This window comes from Ammospiza nelsoni, chromosome 2, assembly GCF_027579445.1.
Source record: "Ammospiza nelsoni isolate bAmmNel1 chromosome 2, bAmmNel1.pri, whole genome shotgun sequence".
NCBI lineage: Eukaryota > Metazoa > Chordata > Aves > Passeriformes > Passerellidae > Ammospiza > Ammospiza nelsoni.
Window position 1 is genome coordinate 69,751,114 of NC_080634.1, and position 11,004 is coordinate 69,762,117.

An 11,004-nucleotide genomic window follows, 5' to 3' on the forward strand; every position below is an offset into this window, starting at 1 on the left:
GCCACTGAAGTAGAGATGGTGTTTTAATATGATGAGCTCATCCTGAGAACAACACGAATTTGAATGAGAAGAATCACAGAATGGATCATTTGATCCAACCTCCCTGCTCAAGCAGGGTTATCCTAGAGCACAGAACTGCATCCAGACATCAATTAACTAAGAAATTAAAGTCAAGCAGTACTCTGGAGGTGTTTACAGATGAAGAGTCCTAAGAAACAGAGTCTTAGTTTATAAAGAGAAGTAAGAAAAGTATACTTGACATTAACATCTGGATCTTGTTTCACAAGTTCCTCAGGAGGAAAGAGCCAATAAAAGCAGCAACAACTGCATAGCAGAAGTGGTCAACAGGAGGAGTTTGAATGTGCTAGTTTCAGTGTATTTGTATAAAATCTCATTGAAATGGATGAATGCTCTAGAGAGATACAAATCTGAGAGATAATAATTGGACAATGTCCTCTGTAAAAATGAGTGCAATACATTTACCTCTAAGAACAAAGCTGTTTGGTGTCTCAAACTGAGGTGGAAATCTGGACTCCCTACAAAGTTTCCAGAATTCCATACAGCCATGGGAAAAACCTCTGCACATCCCTACGCCCATGGACTACAGACTCATGCAGAAAGCTGCAGCTGCTTTAGGTTACCAGGCAATTAATTGCTTTATGTGCATTCTGCTAGCAATTTCAAAACTCCATACTTCTCCTGTCTGTGAAACACTGACTTTGCACTACAGTGGATGAGGGGTTTTTGTTAAAAAAGGCAGGAAATTCTCTCAAAATTCTCATATTAGTGGTAACTTGCTTTCTCACACACATAAGGATGTTATATTATGCTGTGACATAGCTTTAGTCAGGAATTGGATTGAAACTGAACTCTTTACATGACAAATAGAAAAATGACTACTTTGTAGTGTTTTCCATCTCATCTTTTTAATTTTGGAAATTTCACACAGTCACCTTGATGTCCTTCCCTGTTTGGAATTGCCTGAGTTAATCTTTAGTCTTATTGTAAAACTATTTTGTTTCCATCAGAGTTTTTTGTTGTTTTATAAAAGATAGGAGCAATTTTAGGCTCAGGTAGATTTTTAGGTGAGATAAGAGCATTCCAGTTATTGTCTGGGTCCTTTCCTATCTGGGCATTGCAGAAATACTGGAATTGCAATGGGAGCATTTTGACACCACTGGTATTTTAGATTAAGCCAAGAACATCTTCAGCAACTGACTGATCTTTTAACTTTCAATAGATTGAGGTAAATAATTAAAAACTGAGTTCAGAGTTTGGAGATATCTCCAATAGGAGATTCAGTTAATCTAGGAACATTAAATATAGATTTCCTGAATTTGTGCATGGTAAGCATCAATTTGAACACTGAGTGGTGCAATCTTAGACCAAATGCAATGTGTACAACTCTAAAAATAAAGAAGAGGTAAAAACATTGCTAAATATCTAGAAAAAAGTTTGAAAATATATTTTAAAAATATTTGGAAGGGTTGCATCCATCAGAAATCAGTTTTGCTAGAGGCAAAACATTTTTGTCAGGTGATTACTTTATTGGAAAAATTTCTATGACTTGCTCTAAATTCTGTTTTTCAATCAGTAAAGTCAACAAGTAAAAATATTTCCCTTTGTTGCCAATTTAGGACTATTCTCTAGCATTCTGCATGCCAAATAGAATTGTAGATTTTCTTTGTAAAACTACTTTCAATTTCACAAGTTAAGGGCAAAAGAATGAAGAAAACAGCTTGTTTTAATAAAAATATTGACTCATGGCTTTTCAGAACAAAGTTGAAAGGGACATTTTCTCTGATCTTTCTTTCCTTCCTATTATTTTATAAACACAGTTTCTCATTAAAACCCAAATGGTGTCTTTGTGCACATCACAGAAGACATGCTTTTCTTTTGTAGAATATCCCAGCTGCGTAATTCATTCCTGTCAGAGCTCTACTGGCAAGAGGAAGGTGAATATTGGTTAAAAGAAGAGGGCTTAGATCCAGCAGAGCACTTAAACAAGTACTTGTCAGTGCTATTAATTGCATGTTTAAAGTTAAGTACATGCTTAAGGGGTACCTTGGTTTGGTGCCTGCCTCCACAGCTTTTGATCAGGAATGATTATTTCTCATTGGTAGTGACTTGATTTGACAAAATTCATAATTTTCATCTGGAGGCCAACACCACTATTGCAAAACTCATCCACGTGCTCAGCAGACAAAGCAGAGGAGGAATGACCATCACATTAATTCTTCATCTGCACCTGCAACAGCAAACAGAGGAATTGGAATGAGACTTTTCTCTGGATTAAGGCACTTACATCTGCCTAGCTGCCCAGGACTCCCCTCATGGGCAATGGAGAGAATTAGGCAGAGATCACCTCAGAGTACTTCAGAGAAGCATCAAATAGATGTGTGCCTCTCTCCACTGACTCTAGAGCGAGATGAGAGGATTGAAATCGTGCATCTTGGCTGCAGACAGAATATGAGGGCAGCTGAGATGGATCCTTTACCACTCAGTGTCTGAACCAATATTCTGGGGCTTTACACAAGCAATATACTAAGGAAGAAAAACTCACAAAAGGTTAAATCCACATTTTATCCAACATCTAAAAAAACTCTTAGGTGTGGTTCTAGAAACTCATGGCATTCCCATTTGTGTTTTCCCTGGCAGTGGTAAACAGTTTTAATTCACTCAAATTTCATGTTACCACTAATCTGCAGACTATCACAGTTATTTTCAGAGTGCACCTAAATACTTCTCTGTAAACAATAAGAGCCATGGTCCCATCTGGTACACATTAGGAATCAATGGTCAGCTGCCCCATGGCAAGCTCTCGGAACAATAATCACAATTTTCCCAACCATGCACCTGAGGGTTGTTAGATCAGCACATTCAACATTAAATAGCTGTGTGAGATCAGCAAGAGGCTGCTCTGGGCTCCCTGATTCTCTGCCAAGGATTTGGAAAAAAAATGAAAAAGGGTAGAAATCAGTGAAGAGATGAAGCACTTTTAATTCTTAAGATTGTTTTCCCTCACTGACAAGCACACCAACAAGCACACATTTTCTTTTTAACATTTTCAGTGAAAAAGAATGCAGATCCTTTCCCTCCTTTCCCATTTTCTTACTGATTTACTAGTTTAAATGTGCTGCATATGCAGATTTAGTAAAACTCGCATTAACATCAGAAATAAACTTTGGAGAAAGAGGAACACCTCTTTTGTTCATTTATTTTCTCTGCTGCTGAGGCTCCTTGAGCAATGGGACATGTGGCCAAATTGGGGGAAGTGCAGCGTGGCAATATGCATATAGCCAAGGTTTCCATGCTACCTACCAGGAACCTTGCTGTTTTGCACTGGTATTTAGAGAATTTCAGTTCTTGATCCATCTCCTTCCTTCTATATGTCCTTCTTTTTCCATTCCCCTTTTTCTGTTCCTTTCTCCCATTTTTTTCTAACCCCTATTTTGGGGCCTGATTGAGACAGTGTCTTTGGAGGCACTCTCAAAGGGCAGAAGACACCAGGAAAGCTGGGCATTCCTCTAGGAGGAAATTTAAAGGCGCAGGAACAGGTTGTCTCCATGTGCCTAAAGATGAGCTAGCAGGGAAGAAGACCTTATAAAGTGTGTGTCAAAGAGGCCAGCTGAAGGAGAAAACTTTCAAGTGTGTAATAATATACAACCTTAATGGATAAATAATGGCGTTTTTTTATTCATACCTTCGCCTTACACAAGGTATAAATGTCTAAAGCTAAAATTGTGTCAACATTTGTATTTAAGGATATTTTGTTACAAATAATAATAGAATTATTTAATGGTTTGTGTTGGGAGGAACCTTAAAGATCACCTAGTTCCACTGCTCTGCCCCACGATGGGCAGGGGCAACTTTCAGCAGACCAGATTGCTCCAAGCCCCATTCAACCTGGCCTTCAATCCCTTCCAGGAATGGGGCAGGATATACTGGAACAGAGTCAATAGATTTTTGTTAAGTTATTATCTCGAACTCTGTTAGAATGAAGCTTCTGCTTTGAATGATGAAAGCCAAAGGTTATGGCCATGCCAGCACAGATGCACAAAATTATCAGGATGAGAAACTTCCCCATAATGGTGTGGCTCGTTTTTAAGCTGTGTCCAATAGTAAGTACAGCAGTAAAGTACAAAAAAACAAGCCACCCTTATCAGCAAAGCCATTTGCTTTTCCAGCTGTGTGGTAAGAAAGCAACCTAAGGTGAAATTTTGTCCAAGCTAGTTGTTGTACTGAAGTGGAAATGCACAATGGTATGAAGAGCATGGAGGGTGATATTGTTAGAGGTTGTGGGGAGCTGTGAAATACTAATCTTGACAAGAATGTTGATGTTAAGAAACCCTCTTTTGATAGTTTGATGCTCAGTACTGCTGAAAAGCAAAGCTGATCAGTCCTACTGTTCATAGCAGTGACAATTCTCTCTGCATAGAAATGGGATCGTATGGAAGTCCTGGATTAAATTCTGTAAAACAATGTATAGGATAGAAGAACTGACTAAAACCTGTGATACTTTGCAATTTAAATGCCATTATTCAAAATTTAAAAAAAGAGAGAGAGAGAAAGAGAGAGGAAACAGCAGTATTACCAGCCTTCTGCTTTTTTTTACACTAAAATTGCTCAGAAGTAGGAAAGGCATTGTTTGAAGAGCTTTTCTCACGCAACACAGAAAAACACTAAGAAAGCTGAAAGAAATCAGCTGAAAGAAATACCAGCTATTATGGTAGAGTGACAGAGGAAATGCAGAGTGAAAAGCAAAAAAACAATAGTTTTCAGTTGGGTGTTTTGCCAAAACAGGTTTGGAATTGGGACTGAAGAATTAATTTCTTGTTTGATTCCTCTTGTAGTCAAGGAAACAAGACTGTGTATATGTCCCTTATAGATTTATACTTTCATCAAGGAAATCTTAACTCCGTAATCAATCTCTTTCTTTCATGGAAACAAGTTTTACAAGACTTCAAGTTCTGGCCAGCTGCCCAGATGTTAAAATTCTTATGCCGTGAGGCTTGTAGTGTAAAGCCCCCTGCTTGTTTCCAGGCAATCCAATGGCTCACAGCCCTGCTGGCTGGAGCAGAAGGTCTGGAGACCTGAAGCTGCAAGGGTTAAGATTTGCCCAGCCATGCCTAAAGGGAGTCAGGCAGAGCCTATTTGCAATAAATAGGAGCACATAGGCTTTTTCAGCAGTTAGTTGACTTCAAATGCTTCCTCGTCAGTTGGACATTCCCACGACAGCTCAGGGATCTCAACACCTGTGACAAGCATGGGATAGCATGGGAATGCATCATCATGCAATTCTCCTTTCAGGCATTGTTGTAGCTTGATAATGAAGTCCCCTGGTTATGTTGACAACTCCCAGTAGATGGAGAGAACTAGGAAGTGGTGTTAGCTCTTTGTGATCTTGCCCTGGGTGGGATTCCCAAGGTAAAGCCTGCCTGCAGTCTCCTTTTTATTTTCCAGAAGAAGGCATCTGACATCAGTCTTTCACTATCTGTACTGCCAGTACTGCCTCAAACAGAGCTTTTAATTTAAGGGACCCTTTTAGTTAATGTGTGTAAGAGTGAAAAAAGAACCAGAGCAAGGCTTTATTTTCATATAATTATGGGACCTGAACATAGTGAAATAGAGGGGGAGAAGTAGAAGGATAGAAAGCAGGTCCAAACCTGATCCCAAGGGCCTGACTGCAGTCCCTGCAAAACTTCAGGACAAGTTTAATTGTCCTCACTTTACTCATATGAGAATGTACCCACCCTCACTTCTACTTCCCCACTCTCAGAGACGTCTATCTTCAGCCAGTTGTCCTTTCTGTAAATTTCTTTAAACTGTAATTGGATCATCTTCCAGATGCAGGGGGACCCCTTTGTCAGATGGGAACAGAGCCTCTATTTGAATGAAAAAATTATAACTAAATTAGTAAAAGACTTGATGGATTTGACTCTGCTTGTGGTAGAAATCCTGTTTTACTGGCAACTATTTTAAAGGAAATGTCTATCAAAATAGGCGTGCTTGTTCACTTGATGGTGAAGTGATTGATTTTATTTTCTATCAAATGAAAGATTTTAAATTTATGAATATCATGATATGTGTGTGTGTGTGTATTTGGAAATTTGGACCTTAGCCTGCACACTCAGTACTCTTGGCCTCAGAGATCCCCAGTGTGCAGGCACCATTTGAACCAATACCCCCAAATCAGTTTCATTTTTTCTCTCTCTCTTTCTGTACATATGGCCTTATGCAGAATCCCTACGTGCAGCAGTGGGTGCACACCTTTGCTTAGAAAGGACAAGAAATCATCCAAGAGCAAGATTGGTGAGAGACTGCATGCTGGTCCTATTAAAGTTTGTGGGATTTTTCACATCTGTCCTTTGGAAGATCATTTGTGCAGTTCCGCTTTAGCCCTTAAAGTGAGTCAGTGGACACTAAAATTAAAAAAAAAAAAGGTGTCAAATAGCAGAGAAATAGCATCTAAATATTCAGGGAAGTGTTTTACTAGTACGTAATTAATCACAGGTTGTGCTCCATAGGTGAGCTTTTGCTCTCAAGACAATAAATCCACAAAGTGCAAACTTGACTTCTGCTTGCCAGCTTTAAGAACTGATAAGCACATATGTTTTCCTGCTCCCTAATCCTCCCTTGCAGTTTCTGCAGTGACCACCACAAAAACTGCTGCAGTAGTTTTGATTAAGAAAAGAACAAAGCTTGTATGACAGAAAACTGCAAAGTTGATTAAGAAAATATGCTCCTAGCAATTGCAGGTCCTATAATCTCCTAAATTATCTTAGATGAACTGATTATTGTGGAAATGAAAATATATTTCTTGTCACTGTTACAACTAAGATCCAGATGCTGAGTATCACCCTATTTTCCTTATTTTGACATACTAAAAGCCATTGTTATTTTAATATTTAAGGTAGATATGCTATATCTCATACTGACACTAAATTATTAGAACAGCAGGAATAAACTTTTTAGATGACTTAGAATGGGAAACGTCTCGTTTGATACAGACAATAACAATTTCTCATTTTCAAGCAGAATAAATGAGCTATGGTGTGAAAAACAACTGAAGTTAATTTGCTGTCGTGCATGCTTTCTGCTCAGGTGTGAAACATTTTTATCATGTACAGATACAGTCCTGCTTTCTGCTGTAAGTGAATAATTTTCTTTGCAAAACATTTTGTTTACATTGGTGACCCACAGAATGGCAGATTGAGGAAAAAGCTCAAAAGTCAGAGCTGGTGCTGGTTGGTTTTGGTAACCAATAGTTTCCCTTTAGAAAGGTTATTTTTTTGAATATTCAAAACTACACAGGAAACCTAAGAAATAGGTGATTCTCTGAACACTGGCTCATGCCATCACCCAAGAAATTAGCATGGAAAGCTGGTTGGGAATGTGAACTGTTTAGCAGAAAAGCTTTGCCCAGGAAGATGCTGATAAGATACCAAGGATGCAGAGACCTGTAAGTGTTGGTAACCTGACCATGGTGAGAAAGGAAGAGAGAATGGCTTTGGGAGGAAGTGTCAGCTGAAGTGGGCTTGGAAATGGGTGCAAAGACATTGCCTCCTGCTGCATGTGGATTGTTGCATCAAACATGTTACAGCAAACACAACCATGGAAAGTGTATCTACCATTAGTCCTCTCCCTATTCATCTTGCCAGCATTTAAAGATCAAGGTTTATTCTTCAAATGTAGGTTCCCATTGCTCACACAATTAGCTGTGTTTGTAAAAACTACTAGGAAGACATTTGGCCAGTAGGAAGTGACAAGAGAATTGTTTTTTCATTGCCAAATCTTATCCTTTCTCTCCCATGCTGAGTCGGCATTGCAAATTGAAAATAACTCGTGTTCTGATTCTTATTTTTTCCTTTTTCTCCCTTTAAACAAACCTATTCAGTATTTTTACCTGGAAAACCAATGTAATTTCTCAACAGTCTTCTGGCATGCTCCCTTTTTCTTCCTTTTGTATCAGTCTTACACTCTATTTAAAAAATGGAGGATCTATAAAAACAGAACACTTCTGACATTTGTGACAAGACAAATTTACATGGCAGTGTTGGTACCCGTCTCTCCATCATCCTGCTTATCTCACTCACACAATACCAACTGGATTTTTTAACTTATATATTAGAACCTGCTGCTGTTGGTAAATTGTATATGCACCAATGCTCACAATTCAAATAAGCAGGTGACAGAAACAACAGTAAACTCTCCATCTTTGACAGCTTGTTTCTTCACCATCACCACTGGTTTCCCAAAGGGGCACACACAAACCATTTTTTGCTGCAGCTCTACTCAAGGGTTAAATTAACATGTGCTTCCAGATACAGAATTCTCCCTGAGGGGGAAGTATGTACAAAAATGAAACAACACAAATATACACTATTGTAAAATTCTCAAAGGCAGATGTGTACAAAAACTCTCCTTGTTCTCCATGAGTATTAGACAGCCCTGGAGTCTGTCCAAACACAACATTTAGATGAATAGAACATTTTAAAATAGGATTTTAAAACAATTAAATAAAAGACATACTTTGGAGAGGTACCATTTGCTTTGCACTTCATACCTCCTTTCCTGCTTCTGTTAGAAAAATAAATACACATCCCAGATGACAGGCTGCTGAAGATATTGTCCAGTAGGGACATCTAGCTTCTTCCCAGAGCCTGTAAAGAATTGTTTCAGTAACTTTGAAGATGTCTTTTTGACTGTAACATAAATAAGTGGTTGCAGAGGTCTAAGTAATAATATGTCCTTTGTTGAACACTGCTTCTTTTAAACTAGTTGATATCAATGTTTTTTATCTGAACCTCAGGTGCAAAGCAATCTTTCAGGAAGTGAATCTACAAAAACACCCCAAAATCTCTTATGTTTAGTTTGGAATTTTTCCTACTCTGGGAATGACCACAGTAAAGAATCTGATAAAAAAAAAAAAAAAAAAAAAAAAAAAAAAAAAAAAAAAAGAATATGTGTTCAAGGAGCTTGGTCATTTTAGCTGTCAGTTTGAACAAAGGTAGAAGTGTGACAAGGGGCAGACTGAGCTTTAACCACGTGTGCCCATATTTACTATCAGGGTCACTTGAGGAGGTCAGCCACAGATCCGTTCAGGACTTTCCAGCCTTACCTTTTCCTTAGACACAGGTGGCCTGCCCAAGCTTTTTGACACAGCTCACTCCAGAACTGGCAAGTTCAGGACCGTGCCAGCAGATTGGCTTTGTTTGCCTGACTGTGTCATGGAAAATCTCTGGAATCAGTACAACCAGCTATTTGTCACTGCTATGCAGGGTGTTTGTGCTAGGAACATGATTTTTCTTCTGTAAGTCCTCCTAGGATCAGGCCTCTTCAAGAAGTCTATGTAGCCAGACTAATGGGGAAGTTCAGTTTTTCATGCCTGGATGAGAACAGCCAGAGCAAAAAAAAATTAAACATCTCTATAACCAAGCACTTTCCTCTTTCTTCACTTGACTGAGCCCAAGATTTGTAGTTCATGCTTCCTTTATTTTTTGTCCCCTCATTATGATCTCTTGCTGAACCCCTAAGTTCTTCTTTAGACAGTAAAGATAATAAATTCTCACAGTCAGTACTTGACACTTAAATAAGTATTCAGCAAACTAAAATTAACTCAACAGCTTTCAATGATTTGTCTTGCAGACCCATCTTGTCTTTCCCATTTCTGATCCAAAGTCCCATACTTTTGGAGGCCATATCCAGGAGACAGCATAATCAGGCACCCACTGAAGTCAGCTGAAACATTTCAATCAACCCTGAAAATGCCAACTCCATTGCCTAGGGCCTGGTTGTGTCTTGTGTCACTTGTATGGTCACTGGTTGTGGCTGGACAGCACAACCCCTTGGTGTGAGGGAAGCATAGCCCCAGGAGCAAGTGGCAGAGCAGGCAGGGCAGGGCAGGGTGCCTGTGGGTCTGCTCACCTCACAGGTTCCATGGGCAGCCTGCAGACAGCAACCATCTTCCTGAAGGACAGCCTGTCCAGGAAGGTCCAGCTGTGTCTGAATGACAGTGTCACACTAACAGGCACTACATGAACATGTACATGAACACTATATGGTGTGCAGCCACCCATTTTGCTCCAGCCACAGCCTCTAGCCAGATCCAGGGCTGTGCTTCCAGGTTTCTCTGCTCCAGCAGCTCACATATGCCACAGCTAAATAGACCACAGGTGTGAAAATGGACAGGAAAGCTCTGAATGAAGAGAGAGCAAGCTAGTAGCCTCACATTCATCAGCTGGTGAGCATGTGGGTTCAGATGGCACAATTTTCTCCACTGGTAGTATAAAAGGAAATGGCACTCCATTCAGTCAGTGGTTTGCATATCCCAGGAGTCCCATAATAATTTCCCTGTCATAGTCTACATGCAAAAATGTGGTTCTAAGGAGTGGAAGAAGTTAAAAAGTCAATGTATTTTATGGCCCTGCAAGGTGCTGATAGATGAATTCTGCCTTTTCCAGACTCAATCAGTGAGGGTGCACATGGGGGGAGCTGGATTTTCTCTCGGAGTGTGGGCCTGCCGTTATTATCATATTTATCATTAGCAGCGTGAGCACACATGGCACAGCAGCACTTCATCCATATTCATGCTTTATGTGCTGCTGCCCTGCAAGCATGAAGCTCAAAACCACTGTCCCACTGTCTACAAGTCACACAGATGTACTGGTGCCAGTCACCCTGGTCTGCAGATGCCCTCTGGAGGTACCAGATGTTCAGACAAAAGGGAGGATGGGAGCTGGGAGATAAGTCATGTAAGGTGCAGCATGAAGAGGACTTGCAGAAAATGGTTCAAAATGGTTGAAGCAGATATGAATAACTATTATTGCTTCATCCCTTGACATTGGTTTTTGTCCTGTCCCTTCAAGGCACTTTACAAAGAAGTCACTACCATGATCCAAATTTTCCTAAAGCACAAGAGCTCCCACGGCTTGAGAGTTCTCCCTTTTCTCCCTTCCAGGCCAGCCTTGCTCTGGGCATTTGGGATGGCTGCCTATGTTTTCT

The 11,004-nt window shown here is 39.8% G+C and overlaps 1 long non-coding RNA gene across 1 annotated transcript; it reads right to left on the reverse strand.

Moving 5' to 3' along the window:
- Positions 1–837: 837 nt before the first annotated feature.
- On the reverse strand, positions 838–2,700 carry LOC132070072 (uncharacterized). Its single transcript, XR_009417872.1, has 3 exons — positions 2,564–2,700; positions 2,065–2,248; positions 838–1,938 (listed from the first exon to the last, which is right to left on the reverse strand). It is a non-coding gene; the product is annotated as an uncharacterized LOC132070072 (long non-coding RNA).
- Positions 2,701–11,004: the final 8,304 nt, after the last annotated feature.